At 38.6% G+C, this 15,779-nt stretch overlaps 1 long non-coding RNA gene across 1 annotated transcript; it reads right to left on the bottom strand.

The window, feature by feature from the left end:
* Positions 1-1,227: 1,227 nt before the first annotated feature.
* On the bottom strand, positions 1,228-3,836 carry LOC131138516 (uncharacterized). The gene is made up of 3 exons (XR_009132100.1): positions 3,768-3,836; positions 3,615-3,677; positions 1,228-1,777 (listed from the first exon to the last, which is right to left on the bottom strand). It is a non-coding gene; the product is annotated as an uncharacterized LOC131138516 (long non-coding RNA).
* Between the last annotated feature and the right edge of the window lie 11,943 nt (positions 3,837-15,779).

Genomic DNA, 15,779 nt, shown 5'->3' with positions numbered 1-15,779 from the left:
GGATGCATTCCCACTTGGAAGTTAATATCAAATCAGAAATGGCGGTAAATTCCTCCTGGATCTTGTTTGCCAATGACTGCCCTTTGATGGTGGTGGAGCAACAACATTTGAGTATGCGTCTCTATCCAGCCGATCTATTTTTGGGTTAAGCTGGAGCCTATCCCAGCTGACATAATTCCATGAAAACAGATACAATAACAACAACAAATCCTTGCTCAAACTTTAAGTAAAAGTAGTTTTTAGTATGTGATGTCGTTTTAAAAAATGTTTTCCGTATGAAACAAGAAATTGGATTAGTATGGTGTCTTTCTGCACAGGTCCAAGTCTAAATATAAGCGTTGCGGCAGAGTACACAGCCTTGCGAACCTTGTTTTTCTGGTTAAAGTCTGTCAGTTGATGGTTGTTTATGGCGCCATGGACCTGCGCGGTGGATAATTAATAATAGTCTGATTCATCCCCTTCCAAATGTACGCGTCTGCTCCCCAGGAGGACACAGCACAGCTTAGGCCCCCAGAAGTCCCTCTTGATTTCCAGTTCTAAAGGCTCTGTGGGTTTCCTCCAGGAACACAGAACTCCCTGACGGGTTCACATGACTTATGTCATAGTATTTGGCTTTTTGTCAGGGTTAAACAATCGATCTTTTGATGCAAAGTACCATCTTCATGATATTTAAAAAAAAAATACATCTTCACACTACTTTATGTTAATTAGATTATTTAATCATTAATCTCAACAGCAGAATCATACTGCCAGTTTCAACAATATCACACAATAACGTTGCTTATCAATTGAATTTTTACACTTTATGTCTCTCAAGCGGCAGTGTGTAGCTTTAGACACTTTAAATTGTAATTAAATTGTAATTGTAATATCCAGGCTAGAATCAGAAAATCCAGATTTCGGCTCTGGGAGTGAGAAGGAAACAGGCGAGGCAATTTGAAGTTGTGGTGGTACCATATATTATAAAGTGAAAAAAAACAGAACAATACAAATTCACAACACTAAATTTACAAATACATTTCAATGAGCTCAATTTACAAAACACATTCATCTCATATACAGTAAACCTCGGATATATCGGACTCGGATATATCGGAAATTTGCTCACAACGGACAGATAAAAAAGAACCAATTTTTCTGTAATGCATTTCCAATAAAAATTCATTGCATATATCGGATTTTTTATCACGGATTTCGCCTATTTCTGACAAAATCTCCAGTCCCGTTCCAATGTATTTCCATTAAATTTCCCTCACATATATCGGATGGCCGCATCGTGGCGCTCCGATTCGCCGAATGGTGACAGGCCGCTATATGACGTCATTTGCAGCGTTGCCTGCGCGTCCAGGTACATTGGAAACATAGTCAAGGAAGTGCCTTTTTATAACGGATAAAATCCGATTTACGCATATACCGGATATAAATCCAATATATGCGTAAAACGGACATTTTCCGGTATACGCCTATAACGGATTTCGCTTATATCGGACAAAACCAGTGGGAACAATTGAATCCAATATATCCGAGGTTTACTGTACTGAGAGTCCCAAAACATACAACTGTCCAATGGCCCAGTAATCGAGTGTCCAGAGGGTCAGGAGTGAAGTTTTTTTATGAAGGCCAAAGAGCGACAAAAGGAAAAGGACGGCTGCAAAGCCTCCTACCAGCCAGGTCAGAGCAGAAGCAGGTGGATGACAGCTCATCAATTAATCTGGGCTTCAAGCTTCCAGGCTTGTTGCCTCAATGCAGGGTTCCTAGCTTGCCATCGAAACCTGGCCTATGTAGAATAGGACCAGCATACATCAATTTTATGTGCACACATTCTAATTACATATATCAGTGATTTTCAACCACTGTGCCGCGGCACACTAGTGTACCTTGAGAAACCGTCAGGTGTGCCGTGAGGAATTATCCAATATCACTTTTTATAATTAACATTTATTAATCATCATTTGCAAATATTATGTCTATAGCCATTATGTCAATACAGTAAACCTCGGACATATCGGATTTAATTGTTCCCATTGGTTTTGTCCGATATAAGCGAAATCCGTTATATGCGTATACCGCAAAATGTCCGTTTTACGCATATATCGGATTTATATCCGGTATATGCGTAAATCGGATTTTATCCGTTATAAAAAGGCACTTCCTTGACTATGTTTCCAATGTACCTGGACGCGCAGGCAACGCTGCAAATGACGTCGTATAGCGTCCTGTCACGATTCGGCGAATCGGAGCGCCACGATGCGGCCATCCGATATATGCGAGGGAAATTTAATGGAAATGCATTGGAACGGGACTGGAGATTTTGTCCGAAATAGGCGAAATCCGTTATAAAAAATCTGATATATGCAATGAATTTTTATTGGAAATGCATTACAGAAAAATTGGTTCTTTTTTATCTGTCCGTTGTGAGCGAATTTCCGATATATCCGAGTCCGATATATCCGAGGTTGACTGCAGTATACATGGACCCAAATATTCCAATTGCATTTGGTTTATTTGCTCAAACGGAAAGAATTGAACAGGGATGGAATATTCCTTTAACCAATCCGATTGAGGTATCTTGTACCCGCTCAAACGGAAATTTGTCAGGGTGCGTTCTTCTTCGTGGTGTTTTTCTTCTTCTGTTGTTTATTGGCGGTTGGTAAGCAGCTTTCGTATGCATTAGCGCCATCTGTGGAACAGAATCTAAACACTTCTATGCTTTATTCACAAGTGCAGTTTTATTAAAAAAAGAAAATATATATCTATATAAAACATGTCCTGAGTTTAATTATAAAATATTAGCAAGATTGAATTTGATCTTTTCCTGTTTAAATTGATCCCGGGTGCGTTCTTTCAGCGCATGCTCAGATATGACGTAACACGCAGATCCAGACGTTCTTCACTTTTAAAAATGGAGGCCAGCAATCGGCACTGGACTAAGCAAAGTTTGTTTTTGATTCAAACTAAATTTCAAGACTGGACAGACGAAAAACAGGCAATACGGAGTTATTCCAACAAGTGAAAGAAAAACTCGGGGAAGCCGGTATCACGTGATGTTGATGTTTACGTTTTACCGCACATGACCCATTGACTATTCTGGTTGATTTTCACGGCGCATGTAGACAAGAGATTGGAATATTCCTTTCCATGGATACCATTGTTTCCCGAAAGGTCATTCGGAAAGAGAAAAAGTGGTGATGTAAAAACGTGGCTACTGTGGAGTGTCTGTGGTGTAAAGACTGGCAGAGCAATGTAATATTGGTCCGTGTGGCAACACCTACCTTGTTCCTCCGATAGACTTATTGATGCACGTGTGAGGTCGTGGTGACATTTTGGAACATTTTTGGTTAGCGGTGTGCCACGAGATTTTTCCAATGTAAAAAAAACGTGCCGTGGCTCAAAAAAGGTTGAAAATCACTGACATATATAATACAAGTCGTATCATAACTTCAATTGAACAATATATTATTTATAATAAATAATTGCACTTATGGTATTATTCATTATAATCAAACTAGTATCAATCTTACAATCCAATTAATCAATTGAGAGAACAGGCTGACATACAAAGGTACTAATAAACTAATGCTAATGCCGTTTAGCAATGAAATGCCAACACTCACCAATTCCATAGATGTGATCGAACACTGCTCTTTTTAGTTCAGCGTTGCGCCGGTGGACGGCCCCTATATTCATATGTATATATATTCATCATGCATGTAAAATGTTTAGACTTTCTCCATGTATAAACTTCAACAACGAAAACTTTTAAATACCTGCTGCGATTCTCCACATGCGTCCCTCACCGCTACCGGTGTGTAGTCCCTTCCGGACTATAATATATGCGTCACTGATTGGCGGCGCACCGTCACGTGATTTGGTGAGACACCGTCACGTGACCTAATGACGTTGCACCCGGAAACAGTGTACGCACGGTAAATTTAATTAATATTTATATAGATTTATTTTCCATCTTAAATTAATATTTATATATTATTTATTTTCTATCTGGGTTACAAGTACGTCAAAGAAAAGGAAAACAATCAACACGGATGTGAAAATTAAAATGCTAAATTAGGAAACCTGGGTTCAATCCCAGGTTTGCATGTTCTCCCCGCGCATGCGTGGGGTTTTATACATTTTTTTATGTGTGGCTCATATTAAATAGTTAGTAAAATGCACAAAATAATACAGCAATCCCTTGTTTATCGCGGTTAATTGGTTGCAGACGTGACCGTGATAAGCAAATTTTCCACATAATAAGATTCCTTATTCAAATGAAATATTTTTGGACTTAGAAAACATGCTTACAACCTTATAAATAATGTTTTTTAACATTAGTAAAGGGCTGCACGGCGGTCGAGTGGTTAGCGCACAGACATCACAGCTAGGAGACAAGAGTTCAATCCCGCGCATGCGTGGGTTTTCCGGGTACTCCGGTTTCCTCCCACATTCCAAAAACATGCTAGGTTGATTAGCGACTCCAAATTGTCCATAGGTATGAATGTGAGTGTGAATGGTTGTTTGTCTATATGTGCCCTGTGATTGGCTGGCGACCAGTACCCCGCCTCTCACCCGAAGACAGCTGGGATAGGCTCCAGCACCCACTCGTGACACTCGTGAGGATAAGCAATAGAAAATGAATGAGTGAATTACTGTTTTGTGGTTAAATACGGCCACAAAATATATTAATATTAATAGTCCAAAAATTATGATACCATATCATGATATAGTAAAGGAAATATTGCATATTATCATTGTTCACTCTGTGAAGTTGTGGAATTGTCGTTTGTGACGCGTATTTTCTTGCAGGCCATTCATACTGTCTGTCAAACATTTGCAGCATTTCTTGAAATGAATTCTTTATTTTTAGACTATTAGCCACTGGTTAATTGGCGACTCCAAATTGTCCATAGTTATTAATGTGAGTGTGAATGGTTGTTTGTCTATATGTGCCCTGTGATTGGCTGGCCACCAGTCCAGGGTGTACCCCGCCTCTCGCTCAAAGACAGCTGGGATAGGCTCCAGCACCCACCCGTGACCCTCGTGAGGATAAGTGGTAGAAAATGAATGAATGAATTACTGTTTTGTGGTTGAATACGGCCACAAAATATATTAATATTAATAGTCCAAAAATTATGATACCATATAATGATATAGTAAAGGAAATATTTCACTATCATCGTTCACTCTGTGAAGTTGTGGAATTGCTGTTTGTGACATGTATTTTCTAGCAGGCCATTCATACTGTCTGTCAAACATTTGCAGCATTTCTTGAAATGAATTCTTTATTTTTAGACTATTAGCCACTGGTTAATTAGCGACTCCAAATTGTCCATAGGTATGAATGTGAGTGTGAATGGTTGTTTGTCTATATGTGCCCTGTGATTGGCTGGCCACCAGTCCAGGGTGTACCCTGCCTCTTGCCCGAAGACAGCTTCCCTATATGTTTTCCTAAAATCCATGAATGGGATGTGTTTCTATTTGTTTTGACATTAAAATATTCTGTACCATCCTGTAAGAATGGCTACTGATGAGACAGGGTGCTGATGTGTTCTCCTAGTTTGTCTGTGAGGACATGGACAGATGTTTGGATAAAGAACGTAAGCATTGACAGCCCAAACAAGGCCTTTCTGTGTTCAGCGGGCGGAGACAGTAGATGCTTCCCAAACCGTTCCCATATGGAGCCCGGCTTGTGAATTTTTCAATTTTGACCCAGTAGTTTGGGGTTAATAGAGTTTCAGGTTTAATACCGTGCACTTCAAGTTCAACTTTTACTGTTGAACGGAAAATGAGGTACTGAAATGTCACCAGTCGCAATATAAACTAAAAGGATACGAGGACATAATTAAAGACCGGCACACACGAACCTTGACCAATGACAGTCGTTTTTCTAGAGCTAATGGAGCTTGAGATGACTTTTTCTGTTTCCTGCTGCTCATCCCTGAAAGGCCATCGGACATTCACTGATACCTCTCTAAGATCTCAAGGAAAATAGACAAGTTGAGGTGTTCCGGGCATGCACAGCCAGGGGGGAAAATCCACGGGCTGACCTAGGACACGCTGGAGGGATTATGTCTCACAGCTGGCCTGGGAACGCCTTGGTGTCCTCGTGTTGGAACTGTGGACCGGGAAGTCTGGACTTCCCTACTGAGACGGCTGCCTTCGCAACCCGGATAGGCGGACGGATGGACGGAATGTTCAAATGAGAAACATCTCAGTCTGACGGTTTTCAGAAACTGGACTGATGGTTTCAAGTATGCCAGAAATTAACGTTAATAACAGCTAGAGAAGACAACTTGCGGGTCATGCTGAAGAGTTCCAGAGCTGGAAATGCTGTACGGAAAAGTGTTGACAATTCATTGGGTGGCCCACGCTGGTTTATGAATGTGAATACCATATTTTCCGGACTATAAGTCGCTCTAGAATATAAATCGCACAAGCCAAAAATGCATCATTGGGTAGAAAAAAACACAAATACATAAGTCGCATTTTTTGCGGGTAATTTATTTTCCAAACTACTTGACCAAAACAGACATTATGAAGTTCTAACAATAAAATAATAGAGAACAGGCTGAATAGGTGTAAGATATGCTAACACAATGGTTATTCAGCTACACAAAAAATAAACATGAACAGAAACGGTGTCTAGTTTTTTCATTTATAAGTCGCTCTGGAGTATAAGTCGCAGGAACAGCCAACCTAGGGAAAAAAGTGCGACTTATAGTCCGGAAAATACAGTATTTGGATGATAACGATTATTATTTCAGTCGATAACCATGTTTTCTGGACTATAAGTCGCTCCAGAGTATAAGTCGCACAAGGCCAAAAATGCATACTTAGGTAGAAAAAAAACCTTACATAAGTCACATTTTTTGCGAGTAATTTATTTTCCAAACTACTTGACCAAAACAGACATTATGTCCTCTCGGAAAGCAAGTTCTAACTTTAATAAAAAAAAAATAGAGAACAGGCTGAATAGGTGTAAGATATGCTAACACAATGGTTATTCAGCTACACAAAAAATAAACATGAACAGAAACGGTGTCCAGTTTTTTCATTTATAAGTCGCTCTGGAGTATAAGTCGCAGGAACAGCCAACCTATGAAAAAAAGTGTGAGTTATAGTCCGGAAAATACGGTATTTGTTTGGCACTAAATGACACTAAAGCGCTTTGGTATCTTGACAGTCACTATTATTATTATTATTCCATTCTATTATTGTGATTGTTATTCATGCTAATGAGTCAGTTCTATTTTTTGTCACATTATTTTTTGGTTGTTTCTGTTTACAGATAACAACATAACATAACATAACAACAGGTTGTTCACCTGTTAGCCATTTTTCCTGTGGAATGAGACAATCTTTGGGGGGTTGATATGTGATGGTGCAAACCATGAGACCCCCCTTCATCATTGTCCTTAAAGGAACGCCCCTTCTTTTTGACATGCAAATGAACTGGATTGAGGTGATGCCATGTGTTTGGAATGTTGACAATAGACGGCCTGACTGTTTTCGTTTCAGAATGGTTTGAATCCATCACAAATCATATTAATGTGAAAACTGTTCATTTATTTTCAATGGGATTTTTAAGATAGATATCCGTCAGGTCCTGAATGAGTTGAACATGGAAAAAATGAGATGCAAATTTTCCGAGCACACACTTAACACTCAACACGCATACAAATACTCACACAAAAGAGCAAGCCAGCATTAAACGGAGAGTTTAAATGAAATGCTTGAGGGCACTCTTTAAACTTGGCGTTCAATGTTGCAGGAAAGACCCCCGCGAAGACACTTGGGGGCTTGGACGCCTTCCTGGCAAAAAACATACCTCACAACCATTAGGCTGATTCAACTGCACCAATGTTTAATGATAATATCTCTCATTTATCACCACATACGGCGCCAATCACGACGTATTAGACCCCGTAAATAAATGTAATACCTAAGATTAATCGTTTTTAATAACTTCAAAATGACTATTTCCGAAAAGACATATGGGACCAATAGAAACCAATTTTATTTCCAATTTCAGTTCCAATCACAGTTGGCTGCAATGCAAGTTCGGAAAAAAAAAACAGATCAGAGTTCTTCCTCAAAAATATTGTTTTCCCCCATCTTCAGTGTTGCCTTCAATGACCTCTTAGATCAGGGGTCTCAAACAAGCGGGCCTTGATATGAAAGTTTAATGGTAGTGCGGCCCGCGCAAGTTTCATATGGATGCTGTATGGTATCATGTACCCAGAAAAAATTATTACGTTTGATTAATGTTCATGTTAAAGGTTAAATAACTGTTAATAGTTATCCTCCCTATCCGTGTGGAAGTGGTAAGTTTTTGGCTATTTAAGTTTAAAAGGAAATAACTTGAAGGCTACCGTTTAGGTCGCTAGCTCTCTAGTTTGCGAGTTAGCATGTGTCTCAAGACCCTGCAGTTGCGCAATATGTTGTAAATAAAAAGAGTATAAATGTGACTATAGTCGTGTTTTGTCATGTCTACAGGGCTCTAATAATGCTTTGTTCATTTTAATCTGAAAAAAATAATTTGTCTACCCACCAACTATATGTGGTTTCTTAGGTTTTTATTATTTGCTGTTTTATTGTTATTATTATATTTATTTATTACTGATTGATTGATTTTCTTTATTCTTGATTTGTTTATTTATTTTTCATCTTATTTTGTGAAGAAAAATACAAAGTAAGATATTTGAGAACAGTGGAATGTTTTATCAGAGCTTTTATTGTAGAAAATCGGAACCAAAATACTGAAAAAGTTTGTATATTTTTCTGTTTTTAATAAATGCGGTTTTTTTGGGGGGGGGGCTGATGCGGCCCAGCCTTGCCCAGACCCGAGCTCCAGTGGCCCCCAGGTAAATTGAGTTTGAGACCCCTGTCTTAGATAAAGAGTGCAAACTCCATGCTGTCCTCAACTGTTTGTAATCAGACAGCAGGCTAAAACTAGGCTTAGTCTAAGCAATACTTGGTGATACATGTTTGATAAGTATATCAAAATAAAGTGGAGGCTTTGTAAATAAAGATGCGTGTGTTTCGTTGTACGAAATTTCGCCATTTCAGTGCTAGTTTTTTGTTTTGATGTGACAGATTGTAATATTTCAGTTTTTAAAAAGCATCACATGACCACTTTTGCTCAAGACAGCACCTAAAACCCGACTTGATTGTCGGAACAACAGGCTTTTATTGCAGGTTGGAATTAGACAATAACAGGCACATTCATTCATAAATGACATAAACAACCATTCCAGTCTAATAACTGAAATATATTATTAGATATTACACCAATTTGTTTTGTCACTTCCAATATAACAGAAAGCTACGTTTTGTTGTGTAACCATAAATGTATTCATAACCACATTTTTTCAGTACAGAACCATCAGAACTAATATTTCCATATGGTACACGTTAAGTGTGTATGGTGTTATGTGTCTACTTGGTAAACAAATACAGTCCAGCCTTTGGATAGATAGATAGACACTGCTAAGGAGAAGCCAGAGCTTGAAAACCCTTTTCTGTTGTCAAAGTCTCCTATTTTGGGAACAACCACTTGGCATTCCCAGATAAAAACAAGCGTATTATTCTTATTTTTCTTGTTATCCTCTTAGTAAGCAACCAGTAGTACAACTCCAAAGGAGTCAATGCCTCACCAGCTGTGAAGAGCACGTCACTGCTGACATTGGAATGGCGACTCCGCACTAGGTGGTATTTACGTGGTTATGATGTTGGAACACACGCATAAACACCCACTCCCAAGGACACCGAAGTCGAAGCGCTGTGTGATAATTGGAGGTCATTTCAGTGGCAGCTGGCCCGAATGTAGCGCAAGGCTTCAGCCACGGGGGGATCACACATAAGGCTCTCATTAATCTGCAAATGTGGAGAATGTTGAGCAAAATATTGCATATGCCATAAGGATGCCTAAACAGAGTCTTCCGTAACACGTGCGGTATGTCATAGAAGCTCGCTTGCTAATGCTTCTTTGCTTTTTTGGTCAGCTGAAGCGTCGCAGAAAAAAAAAAAATTCTCGGATGGCAACTTCACAGTTTGTTATTGTGTCAGAAACTTCAGGAAGTGCTCTGACTTTGCTCTGTGGGATGATCAAGGTCAACCGTAGGCCACGTTGCTGAGGAGATCACCTATTATACACACATCCTCTTGGTTATTTAAATGTGGTCCCAATCCATGGAGTGAATAAACATAAATCCCATCTGGTGTGTAACCCGTTATGGGGAGTATAGATCTCTCCGAGACAAATAATGGCCTTCCAAGTGGAGTGTCAAAGCCTATAAAAGAGGAATGCCTTTTCAACAGGTCATCCATTGGCTCTTGGTTTTATAGTCCTCTTCCTGTTCCATGTTTTCACAGGCACTTTCTTTCCCTCTACGTTGCACCTCCATTGTGCGCACTGCCCAACAAAAAAACAAAAAACGTTAACGTTCATGTTTGGGCCGCAAACTGCAATTACTAAAAATCGAGGGTTTCGTTCTTTTAGTTGAAAGGTGGTGAGAAAATGGTGCTTTCAAAGGAAGCGTTTTATTGCACCTTTTCTATCGAAACAAAAGTTCCTGGTAACGCTATTATTTATTTATTATTTATCGTGCTTAATTGGTTCCGGAATTCCTTATTTATATTAAGGAAAATAATCGTAGTTAGGGCAACTAGTCCAGGGTGTACCCCACCGCCTCTCGCCCCAAGACAGCTGGGATAGGCTCCAGCACCCCCGTGACCTTTGTGAGGATAAGCGGTAGAAAATGAATGAATTAATTAATGAATATTGCCAAAAAATAAATCTCCAAAAAAACGCTGACATTATATATATAATAATTTTTAAAATTACTTAAAATACTAATTTAGATGTATTTTGATTTCTATTAGTTGATATATTTTTATTAATTTTTTTAAATATGAAAAATAATTTTATTACTGGTCTGCACAGCGGGCGAGTGGTTAGCGCACAGACCTCACAGCTAGGAGACCCTAGTTCAATCCCACCCTCAATTCCATCTCTGTGTGGAGTTTGCATGTTCTCCCCGTGCATGCGTGGGTTTTCTCCGGGTACTCCGGTTTCCTCCCACATTCCAAAAACATGCTAGGTTAATTGGCGACTCCAAATTGTCCATAGGTATGAATGTGAGTGTGAATGGTTGTATGTCTATATGTGCCCTGTGATTGGCTGGCGACCAGTCCAGGCTGTGCCCTGCCTCTCGCCCGAAGACAGCTGGAATCCCATCCCCCCGCAACCCTTGTGAGGATAAGCAGTAGAAAATGAATGAAAGAATGGTATTCCTAATCCCAAATTATGTGCATACAAACACAGTGAGTCTTTTACCATGGGCAAGACCAAAGAGCTCTCAGGATTGTAGACCTGCACAAGACTGGACTACAAGACAAAGCTAACAGGCACAGGCACTATGCAAGATCTCCCTCTATGAGGGACCAGTCCAGAGTTACATGGTTGGGTCATGATGTCAAGGGAGTTGGGAGCACAGTCAGCAAAAAAAAGCATTAGTCTATATGTGCCCTGTGATTGGCTGGCCACTTCTCTTGCCTGAAGAGAGCTGGGATAGGCTCCAGCACCCCCTGCGACCCTTGTGAGGATAAGCGGTAGAAAATGAATAAATGAATTAATGAATATTGCCAAAAAATAAATGTACAAAAAGCACTGACATTATATATATAATAATTTTAAAAATTACTTAAAATATTATTTTAGATGTATTTTGATTTCTATTAGTTTACATATTTTTATTACATTTTTTAAATATGAAAAATAATTTAATTACTGGGATGCACGGCGGGCGAGTGGTTGTTTGTCTATATGTGCCCTGTGATTGGCTGGCCACCAGTCCAGGGTGTACTCCGCCTCTCGCCTGGAGACAGCTGGGGTAGGCTCCAGCACCCCCGCGACCCTTCTGAGGATTAGCAGTAGAAAATGAATGAACGAATGAATCAGTTATTAGACTGTGCCAAGGGCAAATCCTACACAGTTTATATTGTATGATATTTTTAGTCTTGCATGCCCCCCCTCCTTTTCATTAGTTGTAGTTTGTCCCTACTTTGGGAGGGGCCAAGAAGAAGAATATCAAGAAACATCCAGTGAAGGAAATCTGTCAGAGTGCAGCGTGTCTAAAAGACAGAGGTGGTCTTCATTAATCCACTTTTTGTGTTTTTTTCTATCTGTGTGTGGGGGGGGGGGGGGTATTTTTAGAGCAGACGCAGACCGCTTCATTCAACAGCTGCGCCCCACCTGGGGGTGAGTGCGTGCATGTGTGTTTGTATGAGAGAGAATCCTGTTATTAGTTCATGATCACCTTCCCAGCTTGGCAGCCAACGACGGCTGTGTGGAGTGTGAAGGCTGGCCAAGCCGCACACACACACACACACACACACTTCATATGTGGCGTCCTTGTTTACGCCCCACGGTTTCATCCTCAGATGTATATAGATTACGGAGCGGGTCGGTGGGGGCTGTCTGCTTTGGGGTGTAGTGTTGGAAGTCAGATATATTGCCTGTACAGTTCCACCTGGGAGAGTAGAGAAGCTCAGAAAGTTGATACTCCTCCCTGATGTATGATCTGATACTGCATGTTTTTACTTTTGCAGAGATTTGACACTACGGTGCATGCATACCTGCCGACATTTGCATTTGGTAATGGTCATTTTAGTTTTATTTAATTTTATTTAGTTTTATTTCATTTGAACATGCATCGGATTACAATTGAATGCATCACATAATCAGTTCACAGTTCCACATGTCCAAAAGGAGTAGGAAGAAGCAAAGTTTATTAAATCCTACCCCTCCATCTGGTACTTTTACAATCAGTAACTATTCTATTTGTTCACTTCCTGCTTTCCTAATATAGTTCAAGGTTTTTTTTTGTTTTTTTTTTAAATTTTTTTCAATTTTATTTTTGTAATGTACCGAAGTACGAGGTGATATGACCATACAATGACATTTGAAAATACGGGAAATACCCCCCCTCCCCACTCCCTCATGTTACAACATGTAGTCCAGAAATTTTGTTAGTTTCTGAAGAAATTTTGAGGTCGTTCAATTGTGATGCAAAGAAGACGACTTTAATGGTTTTAATTTACCAGGAGGATAATGACAGTGATTAATGATTAATTATTTTTTATGTTAGGCTACTGTTTAACTAGCCATGTTTGTAAAAAAATATTGTATTTAATTACATAGAGATTTGACACGACAGTGCATGCATACCTGCCGACATTTGCATTTGAAAATAAGGGACCCCCCCCCTGTTACAACATGTAGACTAGAAATTTTGGTCGTTCTCTATTAACTCAAGCGAAAGGAAATAGCAATAAGGAAAGATAGTGAAAGAGACTGACAACGGGTGTGATGAAGAAATTTTGAGGTCGTTCAATTGTGATGCTGAAGAAGACGACTTTAATGGTTTTAATTTACCAGGAGGAGAATGACAGTGATTAATGATTAATTAATTTTTACGTTAGACTAATGTTTAACTAGCCATGCTCGGGAAAAAGTATTTTATTTAATTACAAGTTTCTAAAATTGTTTTCCTGTGAACTAAATATCCCAGGATTGTTTTTGAGGATTTTTTTTGGGGGGGATAAAAGAACAAGAAACTATTTTTAAAAATACTAAAAATATGGGCGTTTCCCAATGAAAACACAAAGGTTGACAGGCATGAGGCTAAAGGAGGGCTAAAGGAGGCTATTTTCTCGAAAAGTTCCAACAACATGGCTCCCTGCAGCCCCCTCTGTGATGAGATCCTAGCTAGCGCCAATCACGAGGGTAGAGCTGAATTCCTGTCTGGAGATGCCAGAAGTTGTTAGTGTGAGCAGCAGTGATCACTCAAATAGGGAGGGGATATGGAGTGGATTATTCTATACCTCGCTATAACACCATAAAGAGGCCATAACATTCATTGGTCCGCAATCTTCACATCAACTTTTGGGTTCTTTTGGGAATATTTCTTAACTTCTAAAGCCCTCTGTGGCTACCAGGTCTACATGGATAATCTGATGGTTACTGTTGATGTGAACGACTCACTAAAACGTAGGGATATTGGACTTTCGGGTGAAATTTCACAATGAAGATGAAATGCACTATGACTTTTATGTGTGAACATAATTAGTTTATTTGTACTTTTTGCACAACTTGCTGTTCTCTAACAAGTTTGACACGAAAAGCCAAATATGCCAAAAATATTTTGATTATGTTTGTCGGATTAGTATTGAAGGCCGTGTCCACTACTGAAAATAATAATAATAATAATAATAATAATATATATATACGTATATATATATATATATATATATATATATATATATATATGTAAAGGTAAGTCAGAATTATGAGATAAAAAGACAAAATTATGACATTAAAAGTCATAATTTTTTGATAAATAGTCAAAATTGCAAGATTTAAAAAAATCCTGAGATGAAAAGTCCAAATCATGCTGTATCTGATAATTTTGACTTTCTCATTTTGACTTTTTATTTCGTAATGTCGATTTTGTATCTCATAATTATGAATTTCAAAGTCAGAATTTTGAGATACAAAATCGAAAAAAATCTAAATTATGAGATGTTTTTTCAAATAGGCAAAATCATACTTGGATCTCATAATCATGAATTTTTGGTCATTATTATGACTATCTCATACTTTGGATTAGGCTTTTAATTTTGACCATTAATATCCTTAAATATGACTTTTTGTCTCATAGGTTTAACTTTCGCTCATAATTTTGACTTTTTATCTCATAATGTTGACTTTAATTATAACTTCATCTCCTATTTTAGATTTTTTTAATCTCATAATTTTGACACTCTTATAATTTGTATTTTTCCAATGACTTTTATGACTTTTTTGTATCTTTTTGTATCTCATAATTCTTAATAATATGATCTCATCATTTTGAGTTTTATTTTCATAATTATGACTTTCTAGCTTATTTCAATTTATCTCATAATTATGACTTTTGATCTCATGACTGTGACCTATAGAATAGAATATAGAATAGAATAGAATAGTGTTTTGTTTTATGAAATCATTCCTTTATATATTTTTTATTTATTCTGGTCACAGACAGGTCACTTGTTTTCGACATTTAAGTACTTGTGGTATTATTATTATTATTATTAACTTCAGTTTTTGAGCATTTTGCTGATGTTCTACCGGTTACGTGTACATATTCCATGTTATTTACTGATGTAAGTGTCAGTCACATAGCATTTACCACAGCAACACAAACGCAACCACGTCGTTTTAAACTTCTATTCCACTTCCTGTCACATATTTCATCTTTGCGTTTTGGTCATGGCGTGATAGAATGCGTGGCGTGTCTCTGTCAATAGTCTGATAAGTGACAGTTTGCCATTGCTAACTCTTAAATCAGCTGAAATTCACATTCAGTTAAAGTTACAGCAGCAGATGGAAAAAACGGCACAAAAGTGCGTTCGGCGATCATTCCCCTTGTAACTTGTAACGTTTTATACGGTCACCCGGCCACGGAATATATGCAAACATATGCTGCTTTTATTCTGGTAAAACAGATCCCGGGGAAACCAGCAGAATGGGATCTTATGGTTTATATTTCATCTGGGTTTATTTCAAGACTTTTCCATTGAAAGTTTTTTTTTTTTTTTTAGGGGGGGGGGTTGTTTGTGACTGTTTTTCCATTCTAAAAACTGCACGCAACACCTCTTTGCTGCCACCCTGACGGCTGATTTATGACCATACGGATGCGGAGGAGTGGGGGGGGGGGGGGGGCGGATGGCGTCGG

This window comes from Doryrhamphus excisus, chromosome 11 (assembly GCF_030265055.1).
Source record: "Doryrhamphus excisus isolate RoL2022-K1 chromosome 11, RoL_Dexc_1.0, whole genome shotgun sequence".
Classification (NCBI taxonomy): domain Eukaryota; kingdom Metazoa; phylum Chordata; class Actinopteri; order Syngnathiformes; family Syngnathidae; genus Doryrhamphus; species Doryrhamphus excisus.
The sequence above is the reverse complement of the archived record's forward strand: the minus strand, read 5'-3'. Positions and strand labels throughout refer to the sequence as shown.